The sequence below is a fragment of the Cryptomeria japonica genome, chromosome 2 (assembly GCF_030272615.1).
Source record: "Cryptomeria japonica chromosome 2, Sugi_1.0, whole genome shotgun sequence".
NCBI classification, from domain to species: Eukaryota; Viridiplantae; Streptophyta; class Pinopsida; order Cupressales; family Cupressaceae; genus Cryptomeria; species Cryptomeria japonica.
This window is the reverse complement of record NC_081406.1, coordinates 55,328,063-55,340,249: the sequence shown is the minus strand read 5'-3', so window position 1 is coordinate 55,340,249 and position 12,187 is coordinate 55,328,063.

Genomic DNA, 12,187 nt, shown 5'->3' with positions numbered 1-12,187 from the left:
GTGTTGAGCTGCAAGTTGGCAGTTCTTTTATTTTCTCAGGATTGAACTTGAACCATTGAAATTCTTGTGAAATGGTTCAAAGTTCAAAGGTTCATTCCAAGATTGGCCCCAAGGACATTAATAACATAAAAGGTGGTGCAACAAAAGGAATATTCTAGGCATCTTATAATTTAAAATTCTAAATTTGGAAAGAAATCATGAAAAATCAAGCCGTTGTGCGGAGTTGATATGTAATTGATAAAGTTGTCAAGTTCCCATCAAATCATTGGTTATCTCACACGTTCAGATGAATCATTATGGGGTGTGTGTAGGTGTTACTCAATTTTTTTGCTTCTTAACATGCGAATTCTCAAATTGTGAAAGTGGTAGCTGTTATTGCTGGAGGAGCCAAAGACGTCGAAGGTAATTTCAACTCCATACTTTCAAGGGTTTCAAATATTTGATGGTGGTAACAGGTGAGTTTTGATAATTTCCCCTCTACTATGTTACTAGCTCAGAAAGTTAGTGTAGGAAAATTATTTGTTTTCGAATAGAATTCTATTCTTTCTAGGAACTGTTTGATAAATGTAAAAGTGGACATTATGAGGCCAACTATTCCAAATCTTGGTTGCACATCATGCCTAGTTAGTATACTTCTAGAACTGGGTGATACTTCTTTGGCCCAAGATGACTTAGGAGATTTCTTAGAAAGAGCTAGAAACCCTGAGGCTGACTCGATGATGGAAAGAATAGTTAGAAGTGGCTTGATTGAATATTTTGCTTTTCCAACTGCCACTCATTGTCCAGAATTAGTGATAGCATGTATGAACATATATGATGTTAATAGCAGGTGCATTAGGACCAACAATGGTGAACTATTAGTAGAAATTAACAAAGAAATGGTGATGGTTTCAATGGGAATCCCTCATAAAGAGGCATATGAAGATTGGTCAATTGGTACCTCATATGCATTTTTCTCTAAGAAGAAAAGCACATATAAAAGTGTCATTGCAAGGAATTGGCTTCTAAAGGTTCAGAAAGGGGGGTCCCAGTTACACAAGCCTCTTACAAGAGAGAATTTCATCACGAAGGTGCGAGATATTGTAATATTGTTTAATAGACTTAAAGGAAATTCACATGCTTTCTATTGGGAAGATTGGATGTACTTTTATATTTAGGTTTTGTTAGCTGGCAAGAAATATCTTGACCAGGCTCAGGTTGTTGCTGAAAGTCTATATGAGGGTTTGAGTAACTTTGTTCGAATGTCCAGTTTTTACATGTCATTATATATATTTTATATATTGGCTTGTACCATAGAAGGGAAAGGGTTACATAACAAGCCTTGGGTGGACGACATGAAGGTTTATGATTATTACCCATACCTGCAACAACAGAGACATGCATAAAATTTCATACGATGGAATGATGTTTTTGCAGGAAGGCTTACCTTTGAGCTACAGGGAGACATAAATAAAAGAATGTCAGCCGAGGCCATGGAGTTGGTTAGTATATATGGAAGCTACTTCATCCAATTTCCCTAGTTTACTTACATTAGAGTTGGGGGATTTGAAGGTGAACCATTCAAATTGCCCAGGTATGCCTTTGATAGTTATGTGCTTATTGAAGTTTGTAGACAACTAGCCCACATTGATAAAAGGTTAGGGACGAAAGGTAAGTCCGGGGTTGCCTTCCCGATTGAACTGGGATACTATAGTTGTAAATCCATATATGATGTCATGAACCTAGAATTAGAGTTCAAGAAAATGAATTTGTAGCCCTACATTGCCAAATATGCAGCAGAAAATATAAATGTTGATGACCATTTCTTCCATGAACCTCAATTAGAAGATTATTGGGAAAATTGCTATGATGAATTTGAAGTGAGGAGAATATTGTGGTCAAGATTGAGTCTGCAGTAGGTTGTTACAATGAAGTTATCCATTAATATTTCAAGAGTACAAGAAGAGGAAGGAGAAGAGGAAGGAGAAGATGTATTGGATCCCGAATTCAATGAAAGGGTTCAAGGGCAACCTATCTCTAAAATAGACTGTGATAGGAGAGAAGAGGAAAATATTCGAGCCAAGTCCTTCAACATCATAAGAAGAACTAAGAAGTGGTTAAGGGACCGCAAATTTAGAAAGGAGTCGATTATCACTCCTAATGAATTAATAGTTGGTCCACTTGCTACAACACAGATTCCCACTTCCTCCTCTAACAAAATTGTTGATGTTGTAGGTGCCACAAGGATAAAATGTGGAGAGGTTCAAACCAAAAGATCAAAGAGATCCCCATTGAGTTCTTTAGTAGTTTGAATCACCCATTCATGGAGGAAAAAGAAAAATAGGGAACAAGTGGCAGATCAAATTATTGTGGACTTGGATTCAGGTGAAGAAACCCAGGTGATCATGGATCAACAAGTGTTAAATAACCTTTCAATGAAGGCTATAGATGCAGGAAAAAAACTTGAAGAAGATCCAAATCTGATGAGCACTATGATTGTTGTCAACCCACCTGATGATTAGATACCTCCGCATAAAGAAACTTCCAGTAATTCTCACTAGCTTGGAGCTTCAATTGGGAAGAAATGCAATATTGTTCTTATTACTATTCCCATGGAGGATATGGTAAGTAAGTGCCTTGGGAAAATATCCAAACCCAAGAATCTCAAAACATAGGCAATGATGGAAGTTGATGATGAAACATGCCACTGGGTAGTGGAAGTAGCTAAGCTTATCTCAGATAGAGATCCAGAAATAGCCATTGAGAATGATTTTATTCTTGAGAAAATTGACTTGGGAGTTGCTTCAAGGGTTGTGGATGCCAAACATTTAGAATCCTCCAGTAAGAGAATGATATCTAGGACCTGAAAAGATGAAAAGGACAAACAAGAATTGAAACAAATTGTTACTTAGATGGCAGAATATATCAATGCCATACATCACTCGAGTCATCAACCCTTGACACATATGACATTGTCCTTTGACCCCAAATCACTAGTGAATGAAAAGCTATTGGATCAAGTCCAGAGAAGGCACATGATAGCTGAAGTTTTTTGATGAGTGGTTTGAATCCATAGTGAAATAGGGCACAAACTACATTGCTATCCTGATCAAGGTATATGATATCACCATAACTGTGAGTAAAGAGCTAGAATTGGAAGCCGCCACATGGGATAAAGAAAGAACTAAATGGGTAGCTATCTGGGCGTAGATGAATGATGTGTAGAAATTTGGCATCATGAAATTTCTTACTGAGAAGCCAGTAGATAACTTGGATGAAAACGTGTTGTATGTATCAAGAAAGAATGTTGAATGGAGGAACTCTATCATTAAATAGGGTCATGAATAATTTGTCAAGTTACTAAAAGGACTAAAAGAACTTATTGATACGATGCACAAAGATCTAAAATGCATTGATATACAACTCTTGAAGGATGATGGATAGACAATTGAACCAGTGGCAGATATGGTCAAAAACTTTAAAGAAAGGGTGCAGCTTATTAAAGAGACACAGTCTCTAACTATAGATGACTTTTCCAAAGTGGCAAGGATAGAACCAATGTTAGCAATCTGCTTCGATCACTTGGAAGTGCATAAAATTAATGTTATGCAAGTGAACATGGACAAAGAAGTTTGGAAGCAGCGCATTCTACACTTTGGACTCTTGCATTATCAGGTTATCCTTAATTTCTCAACAATGCATTTGGAGTGGTGAAATGTACATGGTGTTGTGACAAATAAGGACAAATCAACAACTTCTCCTACCATGATGCAGTCTTGATTGATTTATGGATGAGCTATCATACTGTTTGTGGTCGTTGTTCATTTAAGTTTTATCTAGTTTGAAGCAAATGATTTCTTTTAACTCTAGGGTAGAGTTTAAGAATTTAGGGTTATTTTCAAAAGAACTATTGGCCTGGAGGCTATAAATGTAATTAAGCAAGCTTTGTTAAGTGTCTGAAAAAATTTGATTTGAATTAGCAGACTTAATTTTCTTTGAATTGTAGTGTAGACATTTGATATATGAATGGAATGATATGTTTTGTATGGTGTTCAAATCTGTGCGTTTGAATGATAGAGAAATCTCTATTGGGATGTATGCTTGTGTACAAAATATTTTATTCATTGTCAGTTCTTCATAAGTCTATGAATTCATTGCTTAAGAAAATTAGTGGTACATTGTTGTTAAAATGATTTCGATCCCCCTTGTCCTGCGAGGCATGAGCGAGTATCGATCAACATTTATGCTACATTGAGTATGCTTGGTGAAATAAATTTTACATTGAATTGAAATGTTCAAAATTTAATTCCGTGACCTTTATATTTATCCATAATTATCTTGTATCATTCTTATTGTGTTGACAAATAAATATGAATGCCTTTCTCACTTTTTGGTGAAAAGTGTGTTTCTTTCTGAGTTATTTGCATAAAAATTCACTAAATATCTTATGAGGAGATGAACTCCTATGTAGAGGGTAAATCGAAACTTGGTTCAGCCAACTATTGGTTTCTTTTGCTTTTCATCAAAGGGTATACATGAGTCATCATATATATATATATATATAAGGAAAGTCAAATCTGTTAACCAACAAGTTGAAATAAAACATTTTATTTTAATTAAAATTCTTTTTCCTCATCCACTTGCATTTTCCTACATCTCCCACTTGCCTCCTAAACCCCTTCTAGATTCTTCTAATCACTTCTAATTTAGCCTAATCCTACTGTAATCATTGTCACATTCCTAAATAAAAGGAAGTCACTTCCCAAAAACCTCCAAAGTCTTCAATAACCATTAAAGGCTTTAGGTCTTCAAATGGTTAACCTCTAAATTCTTCCAAACCATTAAAGGCTCTTACATAACCATTTATGGTTAACTCACCTTTGACCTTTGGTTAGAGACTTTCCTCTAACTTAACAATCCTTTTGACTCATGGGTCTCTTCAAAGCATTTATTTCTTTGACTAAGGTAACCATTTAACCCTTTCACATTCATTTATCCCTTGGGTAAAATATTTATCCAATGGATAACCCTAACCTAACCATGACCTTACCTCCTAGGGAAACCTTCATGTCTCCTCAAACATTTAATGCTTCTTGCATCTCCTCTCAAGCCACCTCTTGTTGACAATTATCACCATTTCATTATTGAAAATTGTAAACATGGATTAAGTAACTGTAGACACCTAAAAATGGTCAACGCTTGCGGAATCATACTTTAACATTTACGCATTGCCTTATTTTAGGGTTTTTGCGTCGCATTAACATTTCTCCTATGTCACGCACTTGGTCTTTATCATTTGCGAGCATCGAGTCTTTCTTCTGCATTCTTCAGTTGTCTCATTTTCAAAATTGGTCTTGTCGACAATAATCTTCAGTCATGATTTTGGTCAATCTTATCCTGTCGCATTAATGTGCGTGCTAATTTGTCATCATTTTGGACATCGTCAATCCTAATTAGGGTTTTGTCCTCTTGTCAATCTTGTCATTTTGCAATAGATTTGTCATTGATTGTTATCATTTTCAATATTGCCCTTTTGCGTTATCATTTTCAATCTTGTCATTTTGCGATCAATTTGTCATCGATCGTCGTCCTTCTCAATCGTGTTAATTTGGATCAATTTGTCATTATTCCTCATAAATTGGTGCATTTATCAATCAAAATTGTTTATTACATTGATCATTTATCAATTCAAAATCATGATCGAATCAACATCAAATCAATTTTATATCAAGACCTAATTGTCGTCCTTGCATTTCTAATTTATCTTCTAGGGTTTTATGATTTATTCAATTAACCTTGTTTGTCATTTTTCTCTCTATTTTCTCTTTAGGATAAATGATTTATTTATTTATCCTAAGTCTCCTTGTCACAATTAAATGTCTATTTAATTGGCTAATTAATCTCCTCTCTTTGTGTGAATTAATTGATAAATGAAAATTTGTTAATTAATTCACTTAAATCCTATTTTCCTCATTTTCTAATTTCCTAATTTCAATTTCCACCTAATTAATTTCTCTCTAGTCTTTCCCTATTTTTGTGCTTTGGTGGAAGCATGAATTTCTCATGCGTCATACTTTTGACATAGCAAGATGTCATAAGCCTCTAGTCTTCTAACCTTTGCATTGGCAATATGTCATAATTCATGACATAGAAGGTGTCATAACCTTCTTCTTTCCACTCAATTTTCCCATTTTGAAATCAATTGCCTCTAATATCAATTTCATGCTAATCTTGTCTTTTCTCCAATTTATCTATAAATTGGATGAATTTCTTCAATCAAGACTAATCACATTATCGAATAATCACTTTGTCAAATCAATCATGCTTTGAGTATTCTTGAGCAATCATCTTGTCTACTTGCTTTCATATCATGATCATGCACTAGTAGGTGAGATCCACAACAAAGCTATTTGAAGGAGAAAGAAGGACAATGGAGCCACATGAAGGAGACATTCAAATCTGCATTTGGTTTGCTTACCTTTTAATCTTGAATGTTTTGCTTTTCATGTCTTTATTGAGTGTGTTTAGGATTGATCATTGCATTTGAGTTTTCGTGATCGAGCTAGATTAGTATTTTGATATTGCTTTGATGTTTTCCCAAATTCCTGATCTACAGTAACTTTCAATCCTAAACCTTGTTAAGATTATTCAATCTTAACCCTCCATTGCCCTATTTTCCCTATAAATAGAGCTCTCATTCTTCATTATAAAAAAATAGATCCAAGTTTCATGCATCTACATTATAGTCTAATTTACTAAGCATTTTAGCCTCTCTTTGTTAAAATATCATCATAAACATTTAGAAGCATTTCATTTTTATATCAATAGTATATCCATGCTAGTATATCATGATTAGGATAATTTAGCAATATCTTTTTCATATCACTATCTTTATAATAGCTTAGTTATCATAGTTTTAACACATCATATAGATCTTAGAAGGAATTCATGCATATAGATCACAATATCACTCATTATTGGAGTTTTCATTCCTAAGTCATTTTCTCAATGATATGAGAGAAAAAAATTGACTTTAGGGATCTTGTGAGATAGAGAAAAGTAGGACACCCCTTGGGAAGTTAAACTAGTTCAAATTAGTTTATACTTGCACTAAGAGTCTCATTGGTATGTAGGTCATTTGATCTTGATTTATTCATTTTGATCACCATGTTTTACTGAATACAATACATAATTAGGAAACACTAGCAAGGATATTAGAATCATCAGTAACAACTGTACCAACACCACTTATCTAATGTTCATCGATTAGCATCTGAACCTCAAGAACACTCAAACAACAACAACTATCACGAATAAAGATAACTTAAAGAGCACCAAATCACAAACCATCTGCAATGAATATACACAAGAACATCTCAAACAATCTCCCAAAATATGAGGCCAAGATATGATCACACCGGAATATACCAGAGGAAATACCGAACTTTACAAAGCATTGACCATCAAAACCAAACTGCAAACCAGATCATATGATATGATCAATTAAGCTTCTTAGATCACTGAAACCAATATAGAAAGATGTAATGATACTAGAAATACTCCAAACAATGAACCATGATCCCAATAAACCAATCTGCAATCACCAAAGCAATAAATCACATGAATATGTTGACTTCAATGACAACAATATATCCTAGCAGCAACAATGAACAATAGTCATCTCAGCAAGCGGTGAGAAAATTTAATTAGCTTCAGTGATTCTCGAGCATAGGAAAGTAGTGTAAAGGGACTTGAGGAGAATGCCAATGGAATAGCATGTGTCAAGATTGGGTTTCAGATCAAGTAGTTATAGACATCGGTCAAATCAATGGCTAGGATAAATAAAGGAGGTTAGCACAAGTGAATTAGAATTCATGGGACTCTGAAATATGAAATGTATGACTAAAGGACATAAAGATCATGAAAAAATAGTTTGTGTAGGATAATTTCCAAAAGGATGATTGACAAATACTTTTAAGCTGCAGAAGTAAGAAATTCAAAATGATGGTGAATCAAATTGCAAGGGTACAGGTGGCAGAATGTTTTTGAAAGAATAAGTGTAACTAATCATCGGAGGATGATTAAAGGAGTTTTACTGAATAAAGAAGAAAAAATAGCTTGCATGTGTGACTATACGAGGATATACTATTTTTAAAACTTTTTAGTTTCGTATATGGAGAAATAGTCCGCATATTGGCCAAGTAGAATAATCAAGATAACTCTTGGAGATTGCTTGAAAATGATTTTAGAATGAGGTGCTCCTCTGCAGGACAAGGTTGTGAATTTTTGAGGTGTAAGCTCAATGACACAGGATGGAGAGTATGTCAATAGACTGTTTTATAGCCAAAGGGGATTTGAAAATCTAATGGATAACCAAAAAGAATTTGAAAGGACTTTTTAGGTGCAAGGAACCTTTCAAGGGTTCTCCATATTTTCCCCTTCACCAACAAATGGAAAAGTGGTAGCAGAAGAGGAAAGGAAAATTACAATGAAAGGGGGTGGATGGTTCATATGAAAGGTGCATATGATCTAGAGTGATTATGGAAGCTGCAACCCCCACTTTGATTAGAATATTTCTCTTTGAGATCCTCTTTCCACTTGAATGGATTCCAGTATAGAACTGTCATCTCCTCCTTTAGTTTTGGGGATGCTCCACTTCTTTTTCATGGAAATACTCTTCAAGGATGTGTAGCTCCTCTTCTAGTTGGAAGGATGTCAAGCATGCCTCCTCTAAGACATCTGCAATGTGATGGTGGCAAGACTTAAAACAATTAGATGACAATGGTAAAAGATGTTAGGTCCTGAAGACAACTGAGAGGGGGGGTGAATCAGTTGTCTAATAAATTCAAACCAAAAACAACTTAACCAACTTAATGCTTAATACCGATAAACTAGTCTTTTATGCTGGTAGACAATTTTATCAGTTAATTGCAATACCGGTAAAGATTAATGCATGAAACAGAAAGACAAAGTCATCCACAACATATAACACCAATATTTGTATGTGGAAACCCTGTAAGGGGAAAAACCATGGTGGGAAACCTTACCCACAATCAGATGATAGTACTCCAGATAGCATGTGTATACAAATGGGTTTTACACATGCAGAAAGGCCAAACGCCTAGAGCTCATTACTCAAACAAAAATAGGAGTCACACTGACTACAATTGGATGGTTAAATCCAATAAGGATGTACTACTCAAATTAGCATCTTTTTATGCTAGGTTCAGTACCGGTGTAGTTCTGATTGTCTTCACAAAAACCTTCCTTCAACCTTCAAATGATGTCTGCATGTATAGCTCTTCTTATTCTCGCATATACCTTCACACAATTCTTTTTTGCATTTCTTATCCGATCTTACAAGTAAGATCTTACATTTATATCATAACCTAAGACCAATTTTAGTAGGTCGACTCTAAAGGATATTACAATAAAATCAATTTACAAAAAAAACAATGTCTGATGCGATAACCAATTCAACGTGTCAGCTTTATGCATTTATAAGACATCTCCATAGCGTGTTCATCTGGAAAAGATAAACCCGCCGGTATATAACCTGGACCTATTTGCCGGTAACAACAAATATGCAAATATGAATATGCCAATGAACAAATCTCCAAGACAAAGTGTCCAAATGATGTCTTCGACATAACCAGGTGTTTTCCATGCCATTCCAAGTGCCGGTGAACATTATATCCTGTCGGTGTACTAGATACTGGTGACTGTGCATAAGTCACTTGCTTGCTGATGAATGTTGCTAATTCTCCAAAGTGTCAAAGTTGATAAGTGTTAGTAGGTTTTGACATCAATGAAAAAAGCATACCAAAATACCAACAATCTCCCCCTTTGGCATTGATGGCAACACAAGATGGAAAAACCATCAAAGTGCCAAAACAGAAATGCCAAATACCAAAAACCAACAATCTCCCCAAAGTAACAATCTCTCCCCCTATGAGTGACATGTGTTTTCCTTGTGTTTTTCCATACCAATCTCTCCCCCTTTGACATCAAATGCCAAAGCAATATAAAGACCATTTTTCAGATACAAAATACCAACCAATTCACTATACCAACTACTCCCCCTGAGAAGTAGCTTTCTCATCAAAGCCAGAGTAAAAGATTTCTCTATTAATTCTGTCAATTGATGACTATCATCAACTGTCTAAGTTTCTACCAGTGGGGGTATGACCCCAAGCTAGTCTCTGAGATATTCAAAAGTCTCCTTAGGTAAAGGTTTAGTGAAAATATTTGCAATCTATTCTTTAGTATTCACATAAACCAGTTTAATTTCTTTTGCTTCAACATTTTCCCTTAGAAAATTCAATTCGATAGAAACATGTTTGGTTTTAGAATGTAATACCGGATTCTTAGATATATCAATTATTGCAGTGTTATCACAATAGATAGTAATAGGTTCCTTGCATTTTACCTTTATGTCTTTCAACATTTGCTTAAGCCATAATACCTATGTACAGTTAGTTGTTGTTGCAACATATTTTGATTCTGCTGTTGATAAAGATGTACAACTTTGTTTCTTACTCAGCCAAGAAATTAATCTATTTCCAAGAAAAAATGCTCCGCCAGTGGTGCTTTTTCTATCATCCACATCTCCTGCCCAATTTGCATCTGTGTATGCACATAATTCAAAGTTTTCATCTCTAGGATACCATAATCCAAGATTTGTAGTGCCTTGTAAGTACCAGAAAATCTTTTTTACTGCTAATTCATGATTTTCTCTAGGATTACTCTAAAATCTTGAAACAATACATACTGTATTCATGATATCAAGTCTTGTTTGTGTCAAATACAATAAACCTCCTATCATAGATTTGTACCTAGTCAGATTAACAGGTGTAGATTCATCCCTTAGTGATAATTTGTCATTTGTAGTCATAGGTGTGCTTACCAGTTTAGAGTTCTCCATCCCATATTTCTTTAATAACTCCTTCAAGTACTTGGATTGAATCAAGAATATACCTTTATCAATATGTGAAATCTTCAATCCTAAAAAGAATTTTATTTCTCTAATCATAGACATTTCAAATTCTTGCTGCATTTTAATAGAAAACTCTTTACATAATCCATCTTCTCCTCCAAAGATTATATCATCAAAAAAAAATTCTATAACCAAGATGTCATCATTAGTCACTTTGTAATATAAGTTGTTGTCAGCATTACCTTTAGAAAAACCAATCTTCAAAAGATACTTATCCAATCTTGCATACCAAGCTCTTGGAGCTTGTTTCAACCCATACAAAGCTTTTCTTAACCTGCAAACCATATCTTTGTATCTGTCAAAGAAAATCCATCAGGTTGTTCAATGTAAACTTCTTCTTCAAGATCTCCATTCATAAATGCACATTTAATATCCATTTGATATACTTTGTAGTTCTTGTGTGCTGCAAAAGCCAAGAATAATCTGTCTGCCTCAATTCTAGCTACCGGTGCAAAGGTTTCATTATAATCAATTCCTTCTTTATGAGAATATCCCTTACACACTAGTCTTACTTTATTTCTGATTACCTTACCATCTTCATTAAGTTTGTTTTTGAATACCCACTTTGTTCCAATCACATTTTTGTCTTTAGGTCGGGGAACTAATGTCCAAGTGTTATTTTTCTCAATTTGTTCTAGTTCCTCTTTCATAGCTTTAATCCAACATTTATCTTCACATGCCTCATTAATTGATGATGGTTCAATTTGAGAAATAAGACATACCTCTTCATTTGCCAGTCTTCCTCTTGTCATAACTTCTTTATACTTGTTCCCAATTATCTGATCTTCAGAGTGATTCAGTCTTACATACTGGGTTGTCTTCGTTTGTTGTTGTTCCTCAGTTACTGTGGAGTTTTTAGATGATACCGATGTAATTGGATCTTCATTCTGTACCAGTGGATTCAATGTAGGTTCATTTGTCAAAATTTCTATTGCCGGTTCAGAGTCTATATACTTCGAAGTTCCTCTGAATTGTTCATCAATCTTCACATTTGTACTCTCAACAATTTTCTACAATCTCTTATTAAAACATCTGTATGCCTTACTCTTAGATGAATAACCAAGAAATATTCCTTCATCACTTCTAGGATCAAATTTTCCAATATACTCATCTCTACTAATATAGCATTTGCTTCCAAATATTCTGAAATATTTAAGAGTAGGAGTAATACCAAACCATAGTTCATGAGGGGTCTTATTGGTTTCACCTTTG